The 25,359-nt window shown below is 42.8% G+C and overlaps 1 pseudogene; it reads left to right on the top strand.

Moving 5' to 3' along the window:
* Positions 1-15,732: 15,732 nt before the first annotated feature.
* On the top strand, positions 15,733-24,550 carry LOC109871482 (hippocampus abundant transcript 1 protein-like; annotated as a pseudogene).
* Positions 24,551-25,359: the final 809 nt, after the last annotated feature.

Raw genomic sequence — 25,359 nt, 5'->3', positions numbered from 1 at the left:
ATACTTGATGAATCAGTGGAGCAAGTAAGTGGAAGAGAGGGAATGGTTGAGGTTGGACAGGATTGGAAGGGATTTTTGTGATGGGGGATGGTTTATTAGAAGTGAGTAGGGCTGTTTTACATTTTCTTAGTACAGGATAATGTAACAGGCTTTAGGTTTTTTTATGTTTGTTTTTCTTTTAATTCTGAAGTCTGTAAACTGTATTCATCACATGCTCCAGTACAGTCGGTGGCAGCATGCACCTTTAACATTTGTTTTTGCAGACCTCCATTATAGGTAGCCTAGTCAAAATTTATTTATATAGCCCTTCGTACATCAGCTGATATCTCAAAGTGCTGTACAGAAACCCAGCCTAAAACCCCAAACAGCAAGCAATGCAGGTGTAGAAGCACGGTGGCTAGGAAAAACTCCCTAGAAAGGCCAATACCTAGGAAGAAACCTAGAGAGGAACCAGGCTATGTGGGGTGGCCAGTCCTCTTCTGGCTGTGCCGGGTGGAGATTATAACAACATGGCCAAGATGTTCAAATGTTCATAAATGACCAGCATGGTCGAATAATAATAAGGCAGAACAGTTGAAACTGGAGCAGCAGCACAGTCAGGTGGAAGTTGAAACTGGAGCAGCAGCATGGTCAGGTGGACTGGGGACAGCAAGGAGTCATCATGTCAGGTAGTCCTGGGGCATGGTCCTAGGGCTCAGGTCCTCCGAGAGAGAAAGAAAGAGAGAAGGAGAGAATTAGAGAACGCACACTTAGATTCACACAGGACACCGAATAGGACAGGAGAAGTACTCCAGATATAACAAACTGACCCCAGCCCCCCGACACATAAACTACTGCAGCATAAATACTGGAGGCTGAGTCAGGAGACACTGTGGCCCCATCCGAGGACACCCCCGGACAGGGCCAAACAGGAAGGATATAACCCCACCCACTTTGCCAAAGCACAGCCCCCACACCACTAGAGGGATATCTTCAACCACCAACTTACCATCCTGAGACAAGGCTGAGTATAGCCCACAAAGATCTCCGCCACGGCACAACCCAAGGGGGGGGCGCCAACCCAGACAGGATGACCACAACAGTGAATCAACCCACTCAGGTGACGCACCCCCTCCAGGGACGGCATGAGAGAGCCCCAGCAAGCCAGTGACTCAGCCCCTGTAATAGGGTTAGAGGCAGAGAATCCCAGTGGAAAGAGTGGAACCGGCCAGGCAGAGACAGCTAGTGGTTAGAGCGTTGGGCCAGTAACTGAAAGGTTGCTGGATTGAATCCCCGAGCTGACAAAGTAAAAATCTGTTCTGCCCCTGAACAAGGCAGTTAACCCACTGTTACCTGCTAGGCCGTCATTGTAAATAAGAATTTATTCTTAACTGACTTGCCTAGTTAAATAAAGTTTTTTATTTTTTTATACAGAAGAAGAAAATGCGGTTATGGGATCTGTGTGAACAATAGTGGAATTTGTGGTTTGACTTTAAAAGTTCCAGCAATGAAAGTGATTCAAACAGATATAAATAGTGGAATCCTGCCATATTTGGAATAGATGGTTAACAAGGTAGGAATATTATATAAATTCAACAAAAGACTATTTGGTTTATTTGACAGAAAATAAGTAAATCGGTTAATCACACTGTGGATGTATTAGACTTTAGAATTAGGGGCATACAGATTACAAATCTGAAGCGTTTACACAAATATTAGCGTCATAGCTCATATTAGGGAACTTTAACTGTGGGAAATCACCTCACTATTCAGCCTATTTGTGTATATTGTTTAAGAAATATAAAAATGTCAAGAGTCCTGAATGTATGTGGACAGCTCTTCAAATTAACGCATTTAATTTGCGTGGCTATTTCAGCCACACGTTACTGTATAAATGCAAGGCAAACTCCATAGACAAATATTGGCATTAGAATGGCCCATACTGAAGAGCTCAGTGACTTTCAATGTGGCACCTTCCAATAAGTCAGTTCGTCATATTTGTGCCCTGTTTGAGCTGCCCCGGTTATCTGAGTACTGAAGGGCGTAAAAATCGTCTGTCCTTGGTTGCAATACTCACTACCGAGTTTCAAACTACCTCTGGAGGTTTTATTTATTTTACCTTTATTTAACCAGGTAGGCAAGTTGAGAACAAGTTCTCATTTACAATTGCGACCTGGCCAAGATAAAGCAAAGCAGTTCGACAGATAAAACGACAAAGAGTTACACATGGAGTAAAAACAAACATACAGTCAATAATGCAGTATAAACAAGTCTATATACAATGTGAGCAAATGAGGTGAGAAGGGAGGTAAAGGCAAAAAAGGCCAAGATGGCAAAGTAAATACAATATAGCAAGTAAAATACTGGAATGGTAGTTTTGCAATGGAAGAATGTGCAAAGTAGAAATAAAAAAATAATGGGGTGCAAAGGAGCAGAATAAATAAATTAAAATTAAATACAGTTGGGAAAGAGGTAGTTGTTTGGGCTAAATTATAGGTGGGCTATGTACAGGTGCAGTAATCTGTGAGCTGCTCTGACAGTTGGTGCTTAAAGCTAGTGAGGGAGATAAGTGTTTCCAGTTTCAGAGATTTTTGTAGTTCGTTCCAGTCATTGGCAGCAGAGAACTGGAAGGAGAGGCGGCCAAAGAAAGAATTGGTTTTGGGGGTGACTAGAGAGATATACCTGCTGGAGCGTGTGCTACAGGTGGGAGATGCTATGGTGACCAGCGAGCTGAGATAAGGGGGGACTTTACCTAGCAGGGTCTTGTAGATGACATGGAGCCAGTGGGTTTGGCGACGAGGTAATGTCAGCACAATAACAGTTTGTCGGGAGCTTCATGAAATGGGTTTCCATGGCCGAGCAGCTGCATACAAGCCTAAGAGCACCATGTGCAATGCTAAGCATCTGCTGGAGTGTTGTAAAGCTCGCCGCCATTGGACTCTGGAGCAATGGAAACGCGTTCTCTGGAGTGATGAATCAACCTTCACCATCTGGCAGTAAACTCAGCCTGCAATCCACTTTGCGGGCATTTCATTGTTCCCAATGATGCAAAACCTATAAATATCTGAATTACAATCAGAATTAATTTTAGTCTATGTTTTTCGTTGTGTCATCAGCATTTTCCCCGTTGGGTGTGGAAATACTGCCCTCTTCTGTCCATTCTCTGTATAATTTTCCCCCTCGTTCCTTCCAATCTTTCTCCAGAGTAGACTAATGTTTTCAATACTTTTTCGACCTCCTGATTAGTCATTTTTAACGTTTATATTGCCTTCTATTTTATTTAACTTAAACAAAATTGGGGTTAAATTGTAATATGAATTTAGGATTAATTCCAATGTAAAATCATCACTCTAATCTATGTTAACGTTACTACCACCCCTAATAATTTATGATATGACTTCAAGAAATACCCACAGGTCATTCAAACTTGGTAGTAGCGCTCCGACTTAATACCCAATGTACTACAATCAGTCAGTAAACCATTCTCAGTATAACACAGGTCTCTTGCCTGTACCGTTATCCGCAGACCATCCAAACCGATATTTGTACGCCGACTAATATCTAATGTACTTCATTCACACGTTCTGACCAGTCGCATACATTTGTTAACCCCATTCACACATACATACACACTTTCGTTCACAGAGTAGAGACTGGGCGTGGTTTAGACTCACCCAGCCTGTCGTTGATTGTTGGTGCAGAGCTGGTCCCGGCCCCCGGCGCTCCAGTTGATAGATGTAACTGTTGCTGTGAAGAATATCTATGCTCTCATGCTCGATACTGTTATCTCGCACCTGGCTCCTGTTATCTAACAAAATACCATTTGTTCTCGCAACACTATGTTCTGAATGTGCCTCCCCCAACTCATTGCACAGTTCCTGTCTTCATGTTATCTTCATGTTATTCTGTATTTTTCCATCATGAGAAAGGCCCATGGCCCTGAAACTGTTAACAATGTTTCAAGTCAGCTATGTTGCATAACACATAAATACATCCACACCAGCCAACAGCAGATAATATTCAATCACATATACAGTGCCTTGCGAAAGTATTCGGCCCCCTTGAACTTTGCGACCTTTTGCCACATTTCAGGCTTCAAACATAAAGATATAAAACTGTATTTTTTTGTGAAGAATCAACAACAAGTGGGACACAATCATGAAGTGGAACGACATTTATTGGATATTTCAAACTTTTTTAACAAATCAAAAACTGAAAAATTGGGCGTGCAAAATTATTCAGCCCCCTTAAGTTAATACTTTGTAGCGCCACCTTTTGCTGCGATTACAGCTGTAAGTCGCTTGGGGTATGTCTCTATCAGTTTTGCACATCGAGAGACTGAAATATTTTCCCATTCCTCCTTGCAAAACAGCTCGAGCTCAGTGAGGTTGGATGGAGAGCATTTGTGAACAGCAGTTTTCAGTTCTTTCCACAGATTCTCGATTGGATTCAGGTCTGGACTTTGACTTGGCCATTCTAACACCTGGATATGTTTATTTTTGAACCATTCCATTGTAGATTTTGCTTTATGTTTTGGATCATTGTCTTGTTGGAAGACAAATCTCCGTCCCAGTCTCAGGTCTTTTGCAGACTCCATCAGGTTTTCTTCCAGAATGGTCCTGTATTTGGCTCCATCCATCTTCCCATCAATTTTAACCATCTTCCCTGTCCCTGCTGAAGAAAAGCAGGCCCAAACCATGATGCTGCCACCACCATGTTTGACAGTGGGGATGGTGTGTTCAGGGTGATGGGCTGTGTTGCTTTTACGCCAAACATAACGTTTTGCATTGTTGCCAAAAAGTTCAATTTTGGTTTCATCTGACCAGAGCACCTTCTTCCACATGTTTGGTGTGTCTCCCAGGTAGCTTGTGGCAAACTTTAAACAACACTTTTTATGGATATCTTTAAGAAATGTCTTTCTTCTTGCCACTCTTCCATAAAGGCCAGATTTGTGCAATATATGACTGATTGTTGTCCAATGGACAGAGTCTCCCACCTCAGCTGTAGATCTCTGCAGTTCATCCAGAGTGATCATGGGCCTCTTGGCTGCATCTCTGATCAGTCTTCTCCTTGTATGAGCTGAAAGTTTAGAGGGACGGCCAGGTCTTCGTAGATTTGCAGTGGTCTGATACCCCTTCCATTTCAATATTATCGCTTGCACAGTGCTCCTTGGGATGTTTAAAGCTTGGGAAATATTTTTGTATCCAAATCCGGCTTTAAACTTCACAACAGTATCTCGGACCTGCCTGGTGTGTTCCTTGTTCTTCATGATGCTCTCTGCGCTTTTAACGGACCTCTGAGACTATCACAGTGCAGGTGCATTTATACGGAGACTTGATTATACACAGGTGGATTGTATTTATCATCATTAGTCATTTAGGTCAACATTGGATCATTCAGAGATCCTCACTGAACTTCTGGAGAGAGTTTGCTGCACTGAAAGTAAAGGGGCTGAATAATTTTGCACGCCCAATTTTTCAGTTTTTGATGTGTTAAAAAAGTTTGAAATATCCAATAAATGTCGTTCCACATCATGATTGTGTCCGACTTGTTGTTGATTCTTCACAAAAAAATACAGTTTTATATCTTTATGTTTGAAGCCTGAAATGTGGCAAAAGGTCGCAAAGTTCAAGGGGGCCGAATAATTTCGCAAGGCACTTGTAAGTATCAAAAGTACAAGTATACATAATTTCTAATTCCTTATATTAAGTCAACCAGACGGCAGTTTTCTTTTTTATTTACAGCCAGGGGTACACGCCAACACTCGGACACCATTTACAAACAAAGCATTTGTGTTAGGGTAGCCTAGTGGTTAGAGTGTTGGACCAGTAACCGGAAGGTTGCAAATTCAAACCCCCACGCTGACAAGGTACAAATCTGTCGTTCTGCCCCTGAACAGGCAGTTAAACCCACTGCTCCTAGGCCGTCATTGAAAATAAGAATTTGTTCTTAACTGACTTGCCTAGTTAAATAAAGGTAAAAATTAAAATAAAATGATTCCAATATTTGTAGCCAGTTGAAATCCCATTCAATGGGACTTTTAACAGCAAATTCCACTACTGTGGCTAATCCTTCACACAGGTGGATATGGCTGCGCTGCAACCTGGTCTGAGCATCTCGTATTATCTGTACGTAAATCCGAGAAAATAATTCCGTACGGATACGTCGCATGCGCCAGCATCACAAAATAAATGTAGAAATCAATGTTATTCAATTATTGCATCCACACTAATAGAACCTTCTATTTCTGATGCAGATCGCGCTGAAAGTCCTGCCTCTCCCATCTCCTCATTGGTTTATAGAAGCAGGTACCCACCTGCCATCTCCTCATTGGTTTTACCCATGTGGGTGATTGAAAGACGAACTGTTTTGCAGGTTGTTGTGGTAATACTATGAAAGTGTAGATGCCGATCACCATATACGTTCAAAGATGAAATGCCTGGAAGGAGGAGAGATGACTAGAAACGATCCGGTTGGCCGTTTTATGTGTGGATTAATTGTCGGAGTAGAGGACCTTGTGCATTTCAGGTAAAATAACAACTCAATGTTTATCTCAGGACAAAGTAGCTAGCAACAGCAAGCTAGCTAAATAGGACAAATTAGCTAGCAAGTGCATGCTAACTAGCTAAATTGCCATACATGTTTAATGCTTTTCGACCTGTCCCCAAATTAATGTCATTGGTTCAGAGTTTGTTTTGATATTTTAACCTGCGTGTCGTGATCGCGTTTGGTGTAGGGGGACAAAATAAATGTATGCACGATAGCGCACGATGGCACGCACGCAGCCAGTTTGGGTTCCGTGTAAGTCTAAATATTGCTGTTACATTGCACAACCTTCAATGTTATGTCATAATTATGTACAATTCTGCCAAATTAATTCGCAACAAGCTAGGCGGCCCAAACTGCTGCATATACCCTGACTCTGCTTGCACTGTATGTAAGAGAAGTGACACAATTTCCCTAGTTAATCATGCCTGCTCACATGAATTTAATTTATCTACATATGCAGGTTTAAAAAATATATACTTCTATGTATTGATTTTAAGAAAGGCATAGATGTTTATGGTTAGGTACATTCGTGCATTGATTGTGCTTTTTTTGCGAATGCGCTTTTGTTAAATCATCCCCTGTTTGCCGGAGTAGGCTGTGATTCGATGATAAATGATATGCAATGCAGGACAAGCTAGTTAACCTAGTAATATCATCAACCATGTGTAGTTAACTAGTGATTTATGTGAAGGTTGATTGTTTTTTTATGAGATAAGTTTAATGCTAGCTAGCAACCTTGGCTGATTGCTGTACTTGCGTAACAGGTGGTCAGCCGGCCACGCAGTTTCCTCGTGTAATCGGCCATAATCGGTGTCCAAAAATGCCGATTACCGATTGTTATGAAAACTTGAAATCGTCCCTAGTTAATCGGCCATGCCGATCGGTTGACCTCTACTTGCCATGGTCCTTAATTTATTAGCATAATATTTCTCCACACAGATATTATATATGGAATAATTGGGATATATTGTATAAAAATAATGATTTGTTTTTAGGATATATGTTGCGAAATAATATCCTATTGGTGAGCCTACTTGTAAATGCAGAGGGTGTTTTACTTAGTTATAAGAAATTCTTATCACTTTACTAGGTAACACCTACAGATTTTGCAATTGTTTTAGATGCCATTCCCTCAGGTGTTGCTTTATTATTCAGGAATGTGTCAAGACCTGACCCTCATAGCTTACCTATGTTGACTCATCAGTAGGAAAGATTTGTTTCTCTTTTAGTCCATTCAACAACAGAGCGATACGAACCTTGTTTCCGCAGGATGTTGTATGTCATGCCTTATTGGAATTGTTTGATTGATAATCTGTTGGGAAAAAGTTTTAAAACTTTAAAATTAAGGAAATTTCCTTTAAAATGGTTTGTAAATATTATCCTGCCAACCACTATATGAAGAAGTGTAAGGAAAACAAACTCTAATTGTACCTTTTTGTAATGGCCTCCCAGAAACGGTGTTGCATCTTTTTTGGCATTTGTATTCATGTAAGGAAACGCTGGCAAGACATCAGTAGATTTATAATTAAACACATTTATGAAGATTTTACACTAATGTGGAGAGATGTACTGCTTGGATTCTTTACCTACGATTAGAAATAAGCTGAAACAATTTTGTAATTTATTTCATTATTCTTTTGGCCAAATGTCATAGTCACAAATGTAAATTTACAAACAACACCACATTTTCTAACCTTGCAAAAATAAATTGAACTATATCTTAAGACAATTAATTACTCTACTAACAAAAAAGCTGTTAGAATTATAAGTTAATGTATGTCCCTTAAGGTCCTTGTGTAATGTGATCTTGTAACCCCTAGCCCCGCCCCCTAGCCCCGCCCCCTAGCCCAATTGCCCTTTGTATATTATTTATATATACTTGTGTTCCCACATATACTTCCTGTATTGATTTGTTGTTAAAAAATGTTTTTAAAAACTCCCTACTCCGTTGAAATGTGAAATGGTTAAGGTAGGGGTCCTTCAGATGTCCCATGATACCGGATAACACTGACCTTTTTGGAGGGTGTTAGGGGTCAAACAATCTTTCGCGGGCAGATTAAACAGCAAGAACCACAACTTCGTATACTACTTTATGCAAATTAGGTATGTGTGTGCTTAGGGTCATTGTCCTGTTGGAAGATGAACCTTCGCCCCAGTCTGAGGTCCTGAGCGCTCTGGAGCAGGTTTTCATCAAGTGTCTCTCTGTACTTTGCTCCTTTTATCTTTCCCTCGATCCTGACTAGTCTCCCTGCCTCTGAAAAACAGCATGATGCTGCCCTGCTCATGCTTCACCGTAGGGATGGTGCCAGGTTTCCTCCAGACGTGACGCTTGGCATTCAGGCCAACCTTGGTTTCATCAGACCAGAGAATCTTGTTTCTCATGATCTCGGAGCTCTACAGACAATTCCTTTCACCTCATGGCTTGGTTTTTGCTCCGACATGCACTGTCAACTGTAGGACCTTGTATAGACAGGTGTATGCCTTTCCAAATCATGTCTGATCAATTGAATTCATCACAGGTAGACTCTAATCAAGTTGTAGAAACATCTCAAGGATGATAAATGGAAACAGGATGCACCTGAGCTCAATTCCGAATCTCATAGCAAAGGTTCTGAATACTTATGTAAATAATAAACTTCTGTTTTTGTATATAAATAATAATAAATTAATTTTAAAATCCTTCAATGTGATTTTCAGGATTTTTTTTCTCATTTTGTCTGTCATAGTTGAAGTGTACCTATGATGAAAATTACAGGCCTCATCTTTTTAGGTAGGAGAACTTGCACAATTGGTGGCTGACTAAATACTTTTTTTGCCCCACTGTAGTAGGGTACATAATGTACAGACTGTAGAGACAACACATGCGTTTACATTTGAGTCATGTAACAGACACACTTATCCAGATTGGCTTACAGTAGAGCAGGTCCTAGAGACCTCGGGGGTGCACATTTTGGTTTTTGCCCTAGCACTACACAGCTGATTCAAATAATCAACTAATCATCAAGCTTTGCTAATTTGAATCAGCTGTGTAGTGTTAGGGAAAAAACCTAAATGTGTACTGCTTAGGGCCCTGTGGACCGAGTTTGGGAAACAGCAGTAGAGAGTGCATACATTTTTCATACTTTTTGTACTGGTCCCTGTGGGAATCCAGCCCACAACCCTGGCGTTACAAGCGTCATACGCATGACCCCCTCATGCTAGACTAAACACAACCTGGGCTCAAGTGTGACTCACACGCACCTAAGCCCAACTGCTCCCCTCCCTTGCTTAGGGATACATACAGTTGGGATGTACCGGTGACTTAGGGATACATACAGTTGGGATGTACCGGTGACTTAGGGATACATACAGTTGGGATGTACCGGTGACTTAGGGATACATACAGTTGGGATGTACCGGTGACTTAGGGATACATACAGTTGGGATGTACCGGTGACTTAGGGATACATACAGTTGGGATGTACCGGTGACTTAGGGATACATACAGTTGGGATGTACCGGTGATTTAGGGATACATACAGTTGGGATGTACCGGTGACTTAGGGATACATACAGTTGGGATGTACCGGTGACTTAGGGATACATACAGTTGGGATGTACCGGTGACTTAGGGATACATACAGTTGGGATGTACCGGTGACTGCCAAAATAAAGGAAACACTTGAGTGAATGAGGGATACAAGGTGTATTGAAAGCAGGTGCTTCCGCACAGGGGTGGTTCCTGAGTTAATTAAGCAATTAAAACATCCCATCATATGTAGGGTCCCATAAAAATGCCCAGTTGCCCATTTATTTTGGCTACCATGGCTAGAAGGAGAGGTCTCGGTAACTTTGGTCCTTTGAGATACCTCTGTCAGTTCACCAGATCTCAACCCAATTGAACACTTCTGGGAGATTTTGGAGCGGTGCCTGAGACAGTTTTCCACCACCATCAACAACACACCAAATGATAGAATTTCTTGTGGAAGAATGGTGTCGCATCCCTCCAACAGAGTTACAGATAGTTTATGCCAATGCCCATTGAAGCTGTTCTGGCAGCTCGTGGTGGCCCAATTAAGACACTTTGTTAGTTTCCTGTACAATACATGCTCATTGCTCACCCCGCCCATGATCAGGGTAAACTACAACTGAAATGGTTCATCATGTGTTGGTCATTGTTGCGTGTCCTGTTATTGATGATGCATGCTGTGATTTAAAAAAAATCCCAAATTGGGATTAATGAAGTAATACTCAACTCTACTCTCATAACTATAAGGTGTGACTGCTCATGAGAAACCACATACACAGCCTACCGCAGAGCCTTACATTACGATGTAATGTCTTTCATCAATATCTCAGATCTCTGTATTAGTCTCTGAGCCACACCTGCCACTAAACACTAGTGAAGGGGAAATATCCATACAGTTACATATCAGGATATTATTTTTCACGATGTATCGTTTTCACAATATTCTTTTTGTGCTAGTTGGTTGTACCTGCACCAAAGATCCACTATTTTTCCTTCATAGCTGGTTCTCCGTCTTCTTTTTAAATAGGGAGCCAATTTGTTTTCAGCACTTTATTTCCATGACTGATCAAAACTTGTTTTCTCATGGCTCTCTCGTATCCTTCTGCAGCAGACATATGGTGAGCAATATGTTTGCAACATTGAATCGCAATAAAATCACAGTACATATAGAGTACATATAGAGTACACATATTTTGTTATACATTGTATTGTCACCAAAGTATCGTGATAATATTGTATTGTAAATCCTCTGGCAATTCCCATCCCTACTTTAACACAAGTTTCTCTGGATAAGAGAGTCTGCTAAATGACCTAAATGTATGTTAATAATCCCCTACCCCCAACAGGACTGTTTAATGCATTATAATGCATTCATAATGACTGGTTATAATGCATTGATTCCTCCCACCCCACTCCTTCATAATTCTCCTAAGCCCAACCAGACTACCAGGGAGTGACATTTCCCAACAAACAGCTATGAATAATTGAATTGATAATCAAATGTTCAGGGCCTGATAATGCAGTCTGTGTTGTGGGAATGAGAGGCTCAGTGTCGATAGATGATACTTGGCTGAGCAATATGAAAAAGAAATCAAGTAGTGTATCAAGGTGTCTTTTGCTTTTGAAAGGGCTTCTCAAAGGGAGTGGGAGAGAGAAGGTTAGTGAGTGGTTGTTGTTCGACTATAGATGTTGTAGACACACATCCGGGCACACACGACTCCCCTCAATGGAGGGACTAATCATATCAGACAAACTATATAGTAGTGAATATGAATTGAAAATGCATTGTTTGTGTTCAGGACCATGAGATCTGTTTTTCATCCATTTCCTGGAACCTACTAAATCTAAATCAACCAAATCTACAGCCCACATTATGGCCAGTTACAAATTATTTGTTTGAAGTCAGTGCTATGTGTTGTTCATTAGAGTGTTTCTTACTGGACAAGTTTAGATACCTCCTCGTTTCACTCCATTTCAGACTGTTTTCTTCGGTTTCGTGCCTATTGAACACGACCCTGGTCTGTGTGGAGGGTTAGTGGTGCTTATTCTGACTATGAAAACCTGTTCCACTTACTGGATCTCCCAGGGGGTGGTTAACATTTGCGTGTTGGGTTAATCAGAGAGCAGTGGAAAGAGACGCTGGCTTCACTGTTTCCACTCAGGTCCTCCTTAGTTAGGTGCACAGTGAGCTCCCACTGTGCTCTATCCATTCACCTGTTCCTGTTACAGTACTCTCGCATGCATCACCATCTCTCACTGCACCCACTGAGGTTCCCACTTTCCTTAGCCACAGCCAGAGCCTCTCTCAGCCTCACCAAACCCACTAACTCTCTCAGGGCCGTGTTTCCCAATCTCGGTCCTGGGGCCCCCCCATGGTGCACGTTTTAGTTTTTTTGCCCTAGCACTACACAGCTGATTCAAATAACCAACTTATGATCAACTTTCATTATTTCAATCAGCTGTGTAGTGCTAGGGTAAACACCAAAATGTGCACCCAAGGGGGGCCCCAAGACTGAGTTTGGGTAACCCTGTTTTAGGGGCCTTGAATGGCTTCTCCTCTCCATTTTGCATTTGGTTTGGTCCATGTCCTCCTGACCTATAGTCAAACCCTGTATGTGTTTGTTCTCTTAGTCCTGTCTAAACACTCACGTGGTCATGATCGTACTGGTGTCAATGACCCCTCCTTCACCTGCTCTCAAACGGAGTTCCTCACCAATACTGTCTGTAGACTTTGAACTGCATCACATTGATTTAGGCTGAATTTTCACCGTCATGCCTGACCTCTGTTTGTGAATTTGAGGGAAATTATACCATCTGCCTGCTTGCTTCAGACTACATTTCGTTAGGGAATAAAGGTGTACTTTAAGTGTGTTATTTACACAGTGTGCTAGAGTCTCTCCAGTGTGCTAGAGTCTCTCCCCTCAACCTTTCTACATCAGTTTCCATTATCTAACTGAGAGTTTGTTCCCTCGGTATCTCAGACCCAGAAAGGTCACTATTAGATAATGGAGTGGATATTATTAATGGGTACCTCCAGGTCAGTGTGCTGTAGTTTGACTAACTGAAGTTACTGTAGTCAACACGAGCCACTGTATGTCATTACATAGGTCTGTTACACTGTACTAATATGGACACAACCGTTCTGTTTTCTCAGTGTCACTTTATATTGGCGTGGGGTGTGTGTGTGGGTGCTTTCCTTTGCTTTAGTTTGACTAACGCGGAAGTGTATAGCAGTCACTGTACTGTGTGGGTCACTTTACTGTAGGCTACTCTATGGACACAACAGTTGATGATGTCTTGTCTGTTTCCCAGGTCTTACATGAAACATTCCCTCAACACACATTCCTGATGAATGGGCTTATTTACGGTGTCAAGGTAAGATGACAACAGTTAACAGCAGTCTAGCCTGTTTCTCTCGAGCCTGGAGCCAGGACACTTTAGGTAGGATAACAACAGTTAACAGCAGCCTAGCCTGTTTCTCTCGAGCCTGGAGCCAGGACACTTTAGGTAGGATAACAACAGTTAACTGCAGCCTAGCCTGTTTCTCTCGAGCCTGGAGCCAGGACACTTTAGGTAGGATAACAACATTTTTTAACATTTATTTTATATATATATATACTGTGTGTGCAAATGTAGTAAGATTAGGGAGGTAAGGCAATAAATAGGCCATAGTGGCGAAATAATTACAATTTAGCATTAATTTAGCATTTTTCTCTCTCCTCTCTTTCTTCCTCTCTCCATCTCTTTCTGTCTTCCTCTCTCTCGCTCCGTCTCCCTCTTTCTCTCCCCCTCCTCCTCTCTCCCTCTACTTTTTCCTCTCTCTTTCTCACTCCCTCTCTCCTTCCCTCTCCCTCTTTATTTCTCTGTACCGCTCTCCCTTTTTCTCACCCTCTCCCTCCCTCTCTTGCCCCTCTCTTCTCTCTCTCTCTCTCCTTTTTCCTCTCTCTCCCCCTTTATTTCTCTCCCTCTCTTCTCTCTCTCCTTCTCCTCTCTTTCTCTCTCTCTCTCCTTTTTATTTCTCCCTCTTCTTTTTCCTCTCTCTCCCCCTTTATTTCTCTCCCTCTCCTCTCTCTCCTTCTCCTCTCTCTCTCTCCTTTTTATTTCTCCCTCTTCTTTTTCCTCTCTCTCCCTCCCCTCTATTTCTGTCCCTACCTCTCTCCCTCTATCTCCCTCTCTTTTTATTGCTCCTTTCTCCTCTTTCTGTCTCCCTCTTTATTTCTCTTTCTCTCTCCTCTTTCCCTCTCGCCCTCCCTCTCTCTCGCTCTCTCTTCCCGCCCTCTCTTCACCCCCCCTCTTTCTCCTTCCCCTAGGGTCTGCTGTCGTTCCTCTGATTGGAGCTTTGTCAGACCTTTGGGTGGAGGAAGTGTAATTTAAATGGATTTTGGGGGGATTTCATGTAATGGACATACACAAAATATTCCAAATTGGTGAAGGGAAATGAGAAAAAAAATACCACTTTAAGCCATACACTCCACAGAGCTGGGCTTTGTGGAAGAGTGGCCAGAAAAAAAGCTATTGCTTAAAGAAATAAATAAGAGGGAGACTCCCCAAACATATGGAAGAAGGTACTCTGGTCAGATGAGACTAAAATTTAGCATTTTGGCCATCAAGGAAAAAGTTATGTCTCTTCAAGGAAAACATCGCTCATCACCCCGAGAACACGACCCCCATGATGACAGCGGTGACAGCATCATGCTGTGGGGCTGTTTTTCATCGGCAGGGACTGGGAAACTGGTCAGAATTAAAGGAATGATGGATTACGCTAAATACAGGGAAATTCTTGAGGGAAACCTGTTTCAGTCTTCCAGAGATTTGAGACTGAGACGGAGGTTCATCTTCCAGCAGGACAAGGACCCTAGGCATACTGCTAAAGCAACACTCGAATGGATTAAGGGGAAACATTTACATGTCTTGGAATGGCCTAGTCAAAGCCCAGACCTCAATCCAAATGAAACTCTGTGGTATGACTTACACCAGCGGAACCCATCCAACTTGAAGGAGCTGGAGCAGTTTTGCCTTGAGTGGGCAAATATCCCAGTGGCTAGATGTGCCAAGCTTATAGAGACATACTCCAAGAGACTTGCAGCTGTAATTGCTGCAAAAGGTGGCTCTACAAAGTATTGACTTTGGGGCGGGGATAGTTATGCACGCTCAGGTTTTCAGTTCTTTTGTAATTTCTTGTGTTTCACAATAAAAAATATTTTGCATCTTCAAAGTGATAGGCATGTTGTGTAAATCCAGTCATGCAAACCCCCCCAAAATCTATTTTAATTCCACGTTGTAAGGCAACAAAAGCCACTGTATATACAAAAGTATTTGGACACCCCAAATTAGTGGATTCAGCTATTTCTGCCACAGCCATTGCTGACAGGTGTAAAACATTGAGCACACAGCCATGTAATCTCCATAGACAAACATTGGCAGTAGAATGGCCTTACTGAACAGCTCAGTGACTTTCAACGTGGCACCATCATAGAATGCCACCTTTCCAACAAGTCAGTCAAATTTCTGCCCTGCTAGAGCTGCCCCGGTCAACTGTAAGTGCTGTTATTGTGAAGTGGTAGGCCACACAAACTCACAGAACGGGACCGCGTAGCACGTAAAAGTCTGTGCTCGGTTGCACCGATCAGTCCGAGTTCCAAACTGGCTCTGGAAGCAACATCAGTACAATAACTGTTCATCGGGAGCTTCATGAAATGGTTTTCTATGGTGGAGCAGCTGCACACAAGCATAAGATCACCATGCACAATGCCCTGTGTCAGCTGAAGTGGTGTAAAGCTCGCTGCCATTGGACTCTAGAGAAGTGTAAATAATGAACCACACTTCACCATCTGGCAGTCTGACTGACACATCTGGGTTTGATGCCAGAACAACGCTACCTGCCCGAATGCATAGTGCTAACTGTAAAGGTTGGTGGAGGAGCAATAATGGTCTGGGGCTGTTTTTCATGGTTTGGGCTAGGCTCCCTAGTTCCAGTGAAGGGAATTCTTAACGCTTACTATACTGCCTCCTGGGGAGCACCCATATCCTGGGAGCAGGCTGACCCTGTCACTGTGAGTACTATGCTATACTATAGTACTATAACTGACTATACTATGTTATACTACTGTACTTGACCTCCTGGGGAGCTCTTATCTCCTTGGCGCGGATAGACCCCTTCTCAGTATTGACCTGTAGTATACTAGAATGTACTCTTAGATACTACTCTGCCTGAGGGGAGCCCCCATCTCTTGGGAATAGGACAACCAATCAGTGTTTGTGTGGCAATAAAATGAATGTGATTCTAATGTGTTGTGTTTCTCGTCTCCCCTCCAGTCTTTGCGTAAGGTGGGCCAGGACTCCACGGTGCTTCTCATCTGCATCACAGTGTTCCTGTCTTACCTGCCTGAGGCAGGACAGTACTCCAGCTTCTTCCTCGATCTTAGACAAGTGCTGATCCCAAATACACCCTACGCCCTAACCTCATCCTCTAAACCCTAACCCCTTACCTCCCTGGGGGCGAACAGTACTCTAGCTTCTTCCTCTAACCCTTAAGCCTCAAATTGGGCAAGAGCTCATCGGAGCTGAGTGCCGGTCCCTCAAATGTTCTACTGCTTGAGCTCCTGTTCTTCTTATAGAATATTAGCTCAAAAGTATTATAGAGCTCCTGCACCTAAATATAAACAGTGCAGTCCAAGTCAAGCACTGCTACCCCCTAGGCATCTCCTCCTAGAGGTAGACAGGTACTCACCAGAACCAAACCAACCCCTAGTCTCAACCCTACCCTCTATATTTCTGTAACCAGTGGGAAAGTTGTAAATATGGTATTGGAACTGACCGTGTGCGAACACACACTAATGTTCAAAAGTTTGGGGTCACTTAGAAAGCTCCTTGTTTTTCAAAGAAAAGCACTTCTTTTTTTTGTCCATTTTTAAAATAACTTCAAATTGATCAGAAATACAGTGTAGACATTGTTAATGTCGTAAATGCCACGTTTGTGTTAGCTAATCCAAGTTTATCATTTTAAAAGGCTAATTGATTAGAAAACCCTTTTGCCGTTATGTTAGCACAGCTGAAAACTGTTGTTCTGATTAAAGAAGCAATACAACTGGCCTTTGGACTAGTTGAGTATCTGGAGCATCAGCATTTGTGGGTTCGATTACAGGCTCATAATGGCCAGAAACAAATTACTTTATTCTAAAACTTTTCTTTGCAACTCTGCCTAGAAGGCCAGCATCCCGGAGTCACTTTGACGTTGAGACTGGTGTTTAGTGGGTACTATTTAATGAAGCTGCCATATATGTGTATACATGCATGCATAGCTACTGTTTTGCTTCTGTAGATGCATACATACATACTGTGAGCGGACCAAGTAATTGGCCGTCACTCTAAAGCGGGAAGGTGGAATAAACGAGTCAGGAGTAAGTTTTCTTGATTGAACACAGTTCTCTATTGAGGGCATTTGGCAAACACTCCAACATAATCAATGAAAATCTTCCAAGGAAAAACATACATCTTCTCCAGGTGAAACAGGAACACAATAGGATTATCTTTAAACTACAACAAAAGTCATGGGATTGTCACCGTCTTAGTGGTTCTTCCTGGATAGCTAGTTTTCTCCTCCCCTCTCTGCTGGTTCCATTCTCTCTCTTATAGGGGAAGGAGAGCCTCTGGTTACCTTGTCTCCCATGCCTTTTTGGGCTACTATCCGTGAGCCCAGCCTGCCCTCTGGTGGTCCTTCCACAATACATACATACAAACATACAAACGTAGCTACTGTTTTGCTTCTGTAGATATGATACATACATACATACGTACGTATGTAGCTACTGTTTTGCTTCTGTAGATGCATACATACATACAAACGTAGCTACTGTTTTGCTTCTGTAGATATGATACATACATACATACATACATACGTACGTACGTACGTAGCTACTCTTTTGCTTCTGTAGATACATACATACATACATACAAACGTAGCTACTGTTTTGCTTCTGTAGATATGATACATACATACATACATACATACATACATACATACATACATACATACATACATACGTGCATAGCTACTGTTTTGCTTCTGTAGATATGTAGATATGATACATACATACATACATACGTATGTAGCTACTGTTTTGCTTCTGTAGATACATACATACATACATACGTACGTGCATAGCTACTGTTTTGCTTCTGTAGATATGATATGATACATACATACATACGTATGTAGCTACTGTTTTGCTTCCGTAGATACATACGATGGCCACTGGCATGCTGGAGAAGTGTTCTCATCACAGATGAATCTCGGTTTCAACTGTACCGGGCAGATGGCAGACAGCGTTTTTGGCGTTGTGTGGGCGAGCGGTTTGCTGATGTCAACATTGAACAGAGTGCCCCATGGTGGCGGTGGGGTTATGGTATGGACCGGCATAAGCTACGGTAGCAAAACAGTAGCTACATACGTATGTATGTATGTATCATATCATATCTACAGAAGCAAAACAGTAGCTATGCACGTACGTATGTATGTATGTATCTACAGAAGCAAAACAGTAGCTACATACGTACATACATACATACATACATACGTACGTACGTACGTACAGTACAGTACAGTACAGTACCAGTCAAAATTATTTTTACTATTTTCAACATTGTAGAATAAACTATGAAATAACACACATGGAATCATGTAGTAACCAAAAAAGTGTTCAACAAATCAAAATATATTTGAGATTCTTTGAAGTAGCCACCGTTTGCCTTGATGACCGCTTTGCACACTCTTGGCATTCTCTCAACCAGCTTCACCAACAGTCTTGAAGGAGTTCCCACATATGCTGAGTACTTGTTGGCTGCTTTTCCTTCACTCTGTGGTCCACCTGACAGGTGTGGCATATCAAGAAGCTGATTAAATAGCGTGATCATTACACAGGTGCACCTTGTGCTGGGGAAAATGAACACAACACAATTCCACAGATGTCTCAAGTTTTGAAGGAGAGTGCAATTGGCATGCTGACTGCAGGAATGTTCACCAGAGCTGTTGCCAGAGGAATGAATGTTAATTTCTTTACAATAAGTCACCACCAATGTCGTTTTAGAGAATTTGGCAGTACGTCCAACCGGCCTCACAAACTCAGACCACCTGTAACCAAGCCATCTCATCCGGCTTCTTCACCTGCGGAATCGTCTTAGATCAGCCACCCCAGACAGCTGATGAAACTGTGGGTTTGCACGACTGAAGAATTTCTGCACAAACTGTCAGAAAGGGAAGCTCATCTGTGTGCTCGTCGTCCTCACCAGGGTCTTGACCTGACTGCAGTTAGGCATGTAACTGACTTCAGTGGGCAAATGCTCACCTTCGATGGCCACTGGCATGCTGGAGAAGTGTTCTCATCACAGATGAATCTCGGTTTCAACTGTACCGGGCAGATGGCAGACAGCGTTTTTGGCGTTGTGTGGGCGAGCGGTTTGCTGATGTCAACATTGAACAGAGTGCCCCATGGTGGCGGTGGGGTTATGGTATGGACCGGCATAAGCTACGGACAACAAACACAATTACATTTTAACGTTGGCGATTTAAATGCACAGACATACTGTGACGAGATACTGAGGCCCGTTGTAGTGCCATTCATCCATTGCCATCACCAGCATGATAATGATAATGAGTATGCAGGCCATGGAATAACTGGCACATTTTGACTCTCCTTTTGTTGTCCCCAGCACAAGGTGCAGCTGTGTAATGATCATGCTGTAGTCTGGCCCAGGAGTGTGAAGGTGAACGGAAAGGCTCTGGAGCAACAAACCACCCTTGCTGTCTCTGCCTGGCCGGTTCCCGTCTTTCCACTGGGATTCTCTGCTTCTAACCCTATTACAGGGGCTGAGTCACTGGCTTACTGGTGCTCTTTCATGCCGTCCCTAGGAGGGGTGCGTCACTTGAGTGGGTTGAGTCACTGATGTGATCTTCCTGTCTGGGTTGGCGCCCCCCCTTTGGGTTGTGCCGTGGCGGAGATCTTTGTGGGCTATACTTTGCCTTGTTGGTGGTTGAAGATATCCCTCTAGTGGTATGGGGGCTGTGCTTTCACAAAGTGGGTGGGGTTACATCCTTCCTGTTTAGCCCTGTCCGGGGGTATCATCGGATGGGGCCACAGTGTCTCCTGTCTCAGCCTCCAGTATTTATGCTGCGGTAGTTTGTGTCGGGGGGCTAGGGTCAGTTTGTTATATCTGGAGTACTTCTCCTGTCCTATCCGGAGTCCTGTGTGAATTTAAGTATGCTCTCTTAATTCTCTCTTTCTTTCTTTCTCTCGGAGGACCTGAGCCCTAGGACCATGCCTCAGGACTACCTGGTATGATGACTCCTTGCTGTCCCCAGTCCACCTGGCTGTGCTGCTGCTCCAGTTTCAACTGTTCTGCCTGTGATTATTATTATTTGACCATGCTGGTCATTTATGAACATTTGAACATCTTGGCCATGTCCTGTAATAATCTCCACCCGGCACAGCCAGAAGAGGACTGGCCACCCCACATAGCCTGGTTCCTCTCTAGGTTTCTTCCTAGGTTTTGGCCTTTCTAGGGAGTTTTTCCTAGCCACCGTGCTTCTACACCTGCATTGCTTGCTGTTTGGGGTTTTAGGCTGGGTTTCTGTACAGCACTTTGAGATGTCAGCTGATATACGAAGGGCTATACAAATAAATTTAATGTGATATAATCAGCTCCTTGATATGCCACACCTGTCAGATGGATGGATTATTTTGGCAAAGGAGAAATGCTCACTAACAGGGATTTAAACCAATTTGAGAAATAAGCTTTTTGTGCATATGTAACATTTTTGGGATCTTTTATTTCAGCTCATGAAAAATAGGACCAACACTTTACATGTTGTGTTTTATATTTTTGTTCAGTGTATATACTGTATGTCACCTCTAAACTGTATATTCTCCCCAGGTGGTAAGGTTCAGGTCAGAGACAGTTGCAGCCTTCATCACTGTGGTGGGCATCCTCTCCATTGTGGCTTCAGGTTGGTGACCTTTTGATACTTATACAGTTTTCTTTGACTTAGGTTGTGATGTCTTTTCGGAAGTCCTAGAGTTGTTGACATATCTGTAATAAATAAATGATTGATCGATTGATTACCTGCTGTGTTCTCTGTGTCAGACAGTGGTTCTCGGGATCCTGATGCGCTCCATAGCGAATAAGAACACCATCCTACTGGGCCTGGGCTTCCAGATATTACAGCTGGCCTGGTACGGCTTTGGATCACAACCATGGTCAGTACCAACTACCTACCTATAATGTCATTCACTAACCATAACCCTGGTACGGCTTCGGATCACAACCATGGTCAGTACCAACTACCTACCTATAATGTCATTCACTAACCATAACCCTGGTAAGGCTTCGGGATCACAACCGTGGTCAATACCAACTACCTTTTAATGTACTGTCCCTATCACTAATCTTGACCCAGGCCTTACAATAACATATTGGTCACAATAACCCCTTTAAGCACCACGTTTTGTGGAGCAGTCAGCAGACAGTGAGCAGACATTGCTTTCTTTTCTTCTAATCAACTCAAAATGAAATGGGAATACAATTTCCATGAGTTGACAAAGTATATCGTGTCGCATTAAACAGTGCTATCCTGTCAGGCCATTAGAGCGCAGTATAACACCAACAACAATACAGTTCACTGACCAGAGCATTGTAGCTAGTGTACCCCAATGATCCACAGCACTGAACAGGTCACACTGCGAGGATCCTTTATCATGGGGTCAGCAGAGGACAGTTGATTTGACTTTATTGTTCTGGCTTTAACACAAATCTACTGTTAATGGTTTGAACCAGGGGACTGAGAGGACAGGGGAAAGAAAGTAGTCCTGATGCAGTCCTGATGCTCTGAATGTTGTCTTATTATGGTTACTGTTGTTAGTGTTGACTCTGATAGATGCATTGAAGAGAGGTTGAATACAGGCCAGATTAGTCCTGTCTCTGTGATATCAGTCTGTGAGGAGGATTTCCATGTTTCCACCTCCTGACTATATAACCTTTTCAGTGTACTGTGTGTGTACAGTCTGATTTGTTGCCTGCTGATTCCTCTCCGGAGTTGGAAAATACTTTGTTAAAGAATTACCTCAAATGAAAACCACATTTTTCTACAGCGATTGTTTGGTTTGAGCTGAGGTGTCTCTCGGCGCACACACACACATAGTGAAAATGGAATTGTGTTTTCTCTCTCCCGTTAGGATGATGTGGGCAGCAGGAGCGGTAGCGGCCATGTCTAGCATCACCTTCCCAGCTATTAGTGCCATCCTGTCTCGCAACGCAGACTCAGACCTGCAGGGTGAGCTACTACTACCACATACCAATATAAGACTGCCCTAATCAGAAATTGTCCCCCTTTTTTTCAGATCTGAAATGTTTTTCTATATAATATACAATGCAAAGTATAGGCTACTTGCTCTAAAGATTTCAACCCCAATGGTGAGCTTATAAATTATTTCTAAATTATTTCTAATCATCTCGTCCTTGTAAAGGCGTTCTGAATGCCCTATATAGCCTTTGGGTCTATTGCAACCATCAATGGCCACCAGATTATCGCCAGCAGATCTCTCGTTACACCGTCAATATGAGCTAAATTCACCCGCACAGTTTACCTCAATTGCAATCTTTATTGGTCACCTCATTACCGCTCTCTGTTACCTTAATTCTGCTTGCTACTGTATCAAGCATTTTTCAAATAATTTCACCCTCTGGTGGGTATTATCATCGGAAACAACTTAATCCTACTTTTTGGGCGGACTAAGGGCGATTTTTATCTATTTGACAATCATTCCGTATAACTGAAATAAAGTAGGCTTATTTCCTTGTTTACGAATTAAAAACTAATGTTGATCTAGCCTACTCTTATTATTTTTCAAATGTATTTAATCCATTACATTTTACCTTTATTTAACTAGGCAAGTGAGAACCAATTCTTATTTTCAATGACAGCCTAGAAACAGTGGGTTAACTGCCTTGTTCAGGGGCAGAACGACAGATTTGTACCTTGTCAGCTCAGGGATTTGATCTTGCAACCTTTCGGTTTCTAGTCCAACGCTCTAATCACTAGGCTACCCTGACAACTCTCTTTAAAGTAAAAATGTGTGTGATGGTCAGTTCTTATCACGATTGGGTGTAAAATATCCCTGGACTGTCCATATTTCAAATGTGTAACTAAATCAAGTCAATCTTGATTAAGTTAGATTATAAAGGCCTATTTCTTTTATCAAATAAAAATGTAGTCAACATTTATTTTTTGTGAAAATGTCAAATATAACCTAGAAGCAGCTGTCTGTTATTATAATCACTTGACCCTCAACTGAACTGCTGGTTTATCCTTGAGGGGTTTTGGTTGAAATCAAGTTTGCTTTAACGTGCAGGTTAATGTAATCTCCCGTTTAGCAACATTTTAAGTAAGCCAGCGTTATCATGGTGGTACGTTCAAAGTTCAGCTTGTTTATTGCAATGGACCACCTTCATTTGTAGTATGTTTACTGTGTTCGATCATTGTGTAACCTCTTCATTGTCTGTCTCTAGATGTGATCCAGGGGATGATAACAGGTATCCGTGGTCTGTGTAACGGTCTGGGCCCTGCATTCTATGGTTTCATCTTCTATCTGTTCCACATGGAGCTGACTGATCTAGACACAGTAGACAGCCCTGGGAAAGAACCCAAGCCCAAAAGGGCCAACCCCACAGACGAGGTGAGACCAGTGACGACAGGACACATACACACTCAATCACTCAGCCAACCCCACGGACGATGTGAGACTAGGAAAGACAGGACACACAAACACACACAACCCTAATTCACACTATAGGGCCAATACAAGTTGAGCTGTACTGGGCTGGCCTGGTTATCTCTCCAACATAGAATGGATGAAAGGACCATGTAAAAAGAAGATGTCTGAGCCAGTGCAGTACAGATCAGGTTGGCCCTATAGTGTGAATAAAGCAACAAACTCACACATTTACTAACAATCACATATGTATTCTCGCTCTGCCTCCAGAGTTCCATCATCCCCGGCCCTCCCTTCCTGTTTGGGGCGTGCTCCGTACTACTCTCCTTGTTAGTAGCCCTCTTCATCCCAGAGCACGGTGGCCCGGGGGTCTGACCGGGAGGCTACAAGAAATACAGCAGCGTAGCCCAGAGCCACTCACACAGCCCTCCCAGTAGCGGGGCAGAGGGCAAGGAGCCACTACTGGATGACAGTTGTGTATAACACCAGCCTGATGGCATTAACAAACCACACCTGCCCCCATGAACAAACAAGTTAACCGTTACAAACAAACTGTTCTATATATATTCACATGCTCTTGCACACACATATCCAGATAAGAGAGTGGCTTCTTCTGAGAGCCGTGAATGTGTGTGTGTGTGTGTGTGTGTGTGTGTGTCGGAGAACCTTGTGGGCTGTCCTCTGAAGTCTGAACAGCTGAGTGTGGTGTAAGGAGTTCCCGAAGGCCCTGAGAGAGGGAGGAAGGAGATGGAGGGAAGAGAGAGAGGGGATGGGTAGCGCTGGGGAGAGGTAGAGTGGGGCAAAAAATAATTTCGTCAGCCACCAATTGTGCAAGTTCTCCCACTTAAAAAGATGAGAGGCCTGTAATTTTCATCACTTCAACTATGACAGACAAAATGAGAGAAAAAAATCCAGAAAATCACATTGTAGGATTTTTAATGAATCTATTTGCAAATTATGGTGGAAAATAAGTGTTTAGTCACCTACAAACAAGCAAGATTTCTGGCTCTCTCAGACCTGTAACTTCTTCTTTAAGAGGCTCCTCTGTCCTCCACTCGTTACCTGTATTAATGGCACCTGTTTGAACTTGTTATCAGTATAAAAGACACCTGTCCACAACCTCAAACAGTCACACTCCAAACTCCACTATGGCCAAGACCAAAGAGCTGTCAAAGGACACCAGAAACAAAATTGTTGACCTGCACCAGGCTGGGAAGACTGAATCTGCAATAGGTAAGCAGCTTGGTTTGAAGAAATCAACTGTGGGAGCAATTATTAGGAAATGGAAGACATACAAGACCACTGATAATCTCCCTCGATCTGGGGCTCCACGCAAGATCTCACCCCGTGGGGTCAAAATGATCACAAGAACGGTGAGCAAAAATCCCAGAACCACACGGGGGGACCTAGTGAATGACCTGCAGAGAGCTGGGACCAAAGTAACAAAGCCTACCATCAGTAACACACTACGCCACCAGGGACTCAAATTCTGCAGTGCCAGACGTGTCCCCCTGCTTAAGCCAGTACATGTCCAGGCCCGTCTGAAGTTTGCTAGAGAGC

The sequence above is a fragment of the Oncorhynchus kisutch genome, linkage group LG27 (assembly GCF_002021735.2).
Source record: "Oncorhynchus kisutch isolate 150728-3 linkage group LG27, Okis_V2, whole genome shotgun sequence".
In the NCBI taxonomy this organism is placed as follows: Eukaryota; Metazoa; Chordata; class Actinopteri; order Salmoniformes; family Salmonidae; genus Oncorhynchus; species Oncorhynchus kisutch.
The sequence above is the reverse complement of the archived record's forward strand: the minus strand, read 5'-3'. Positions and strand labels throughout refer to the sequence as shown.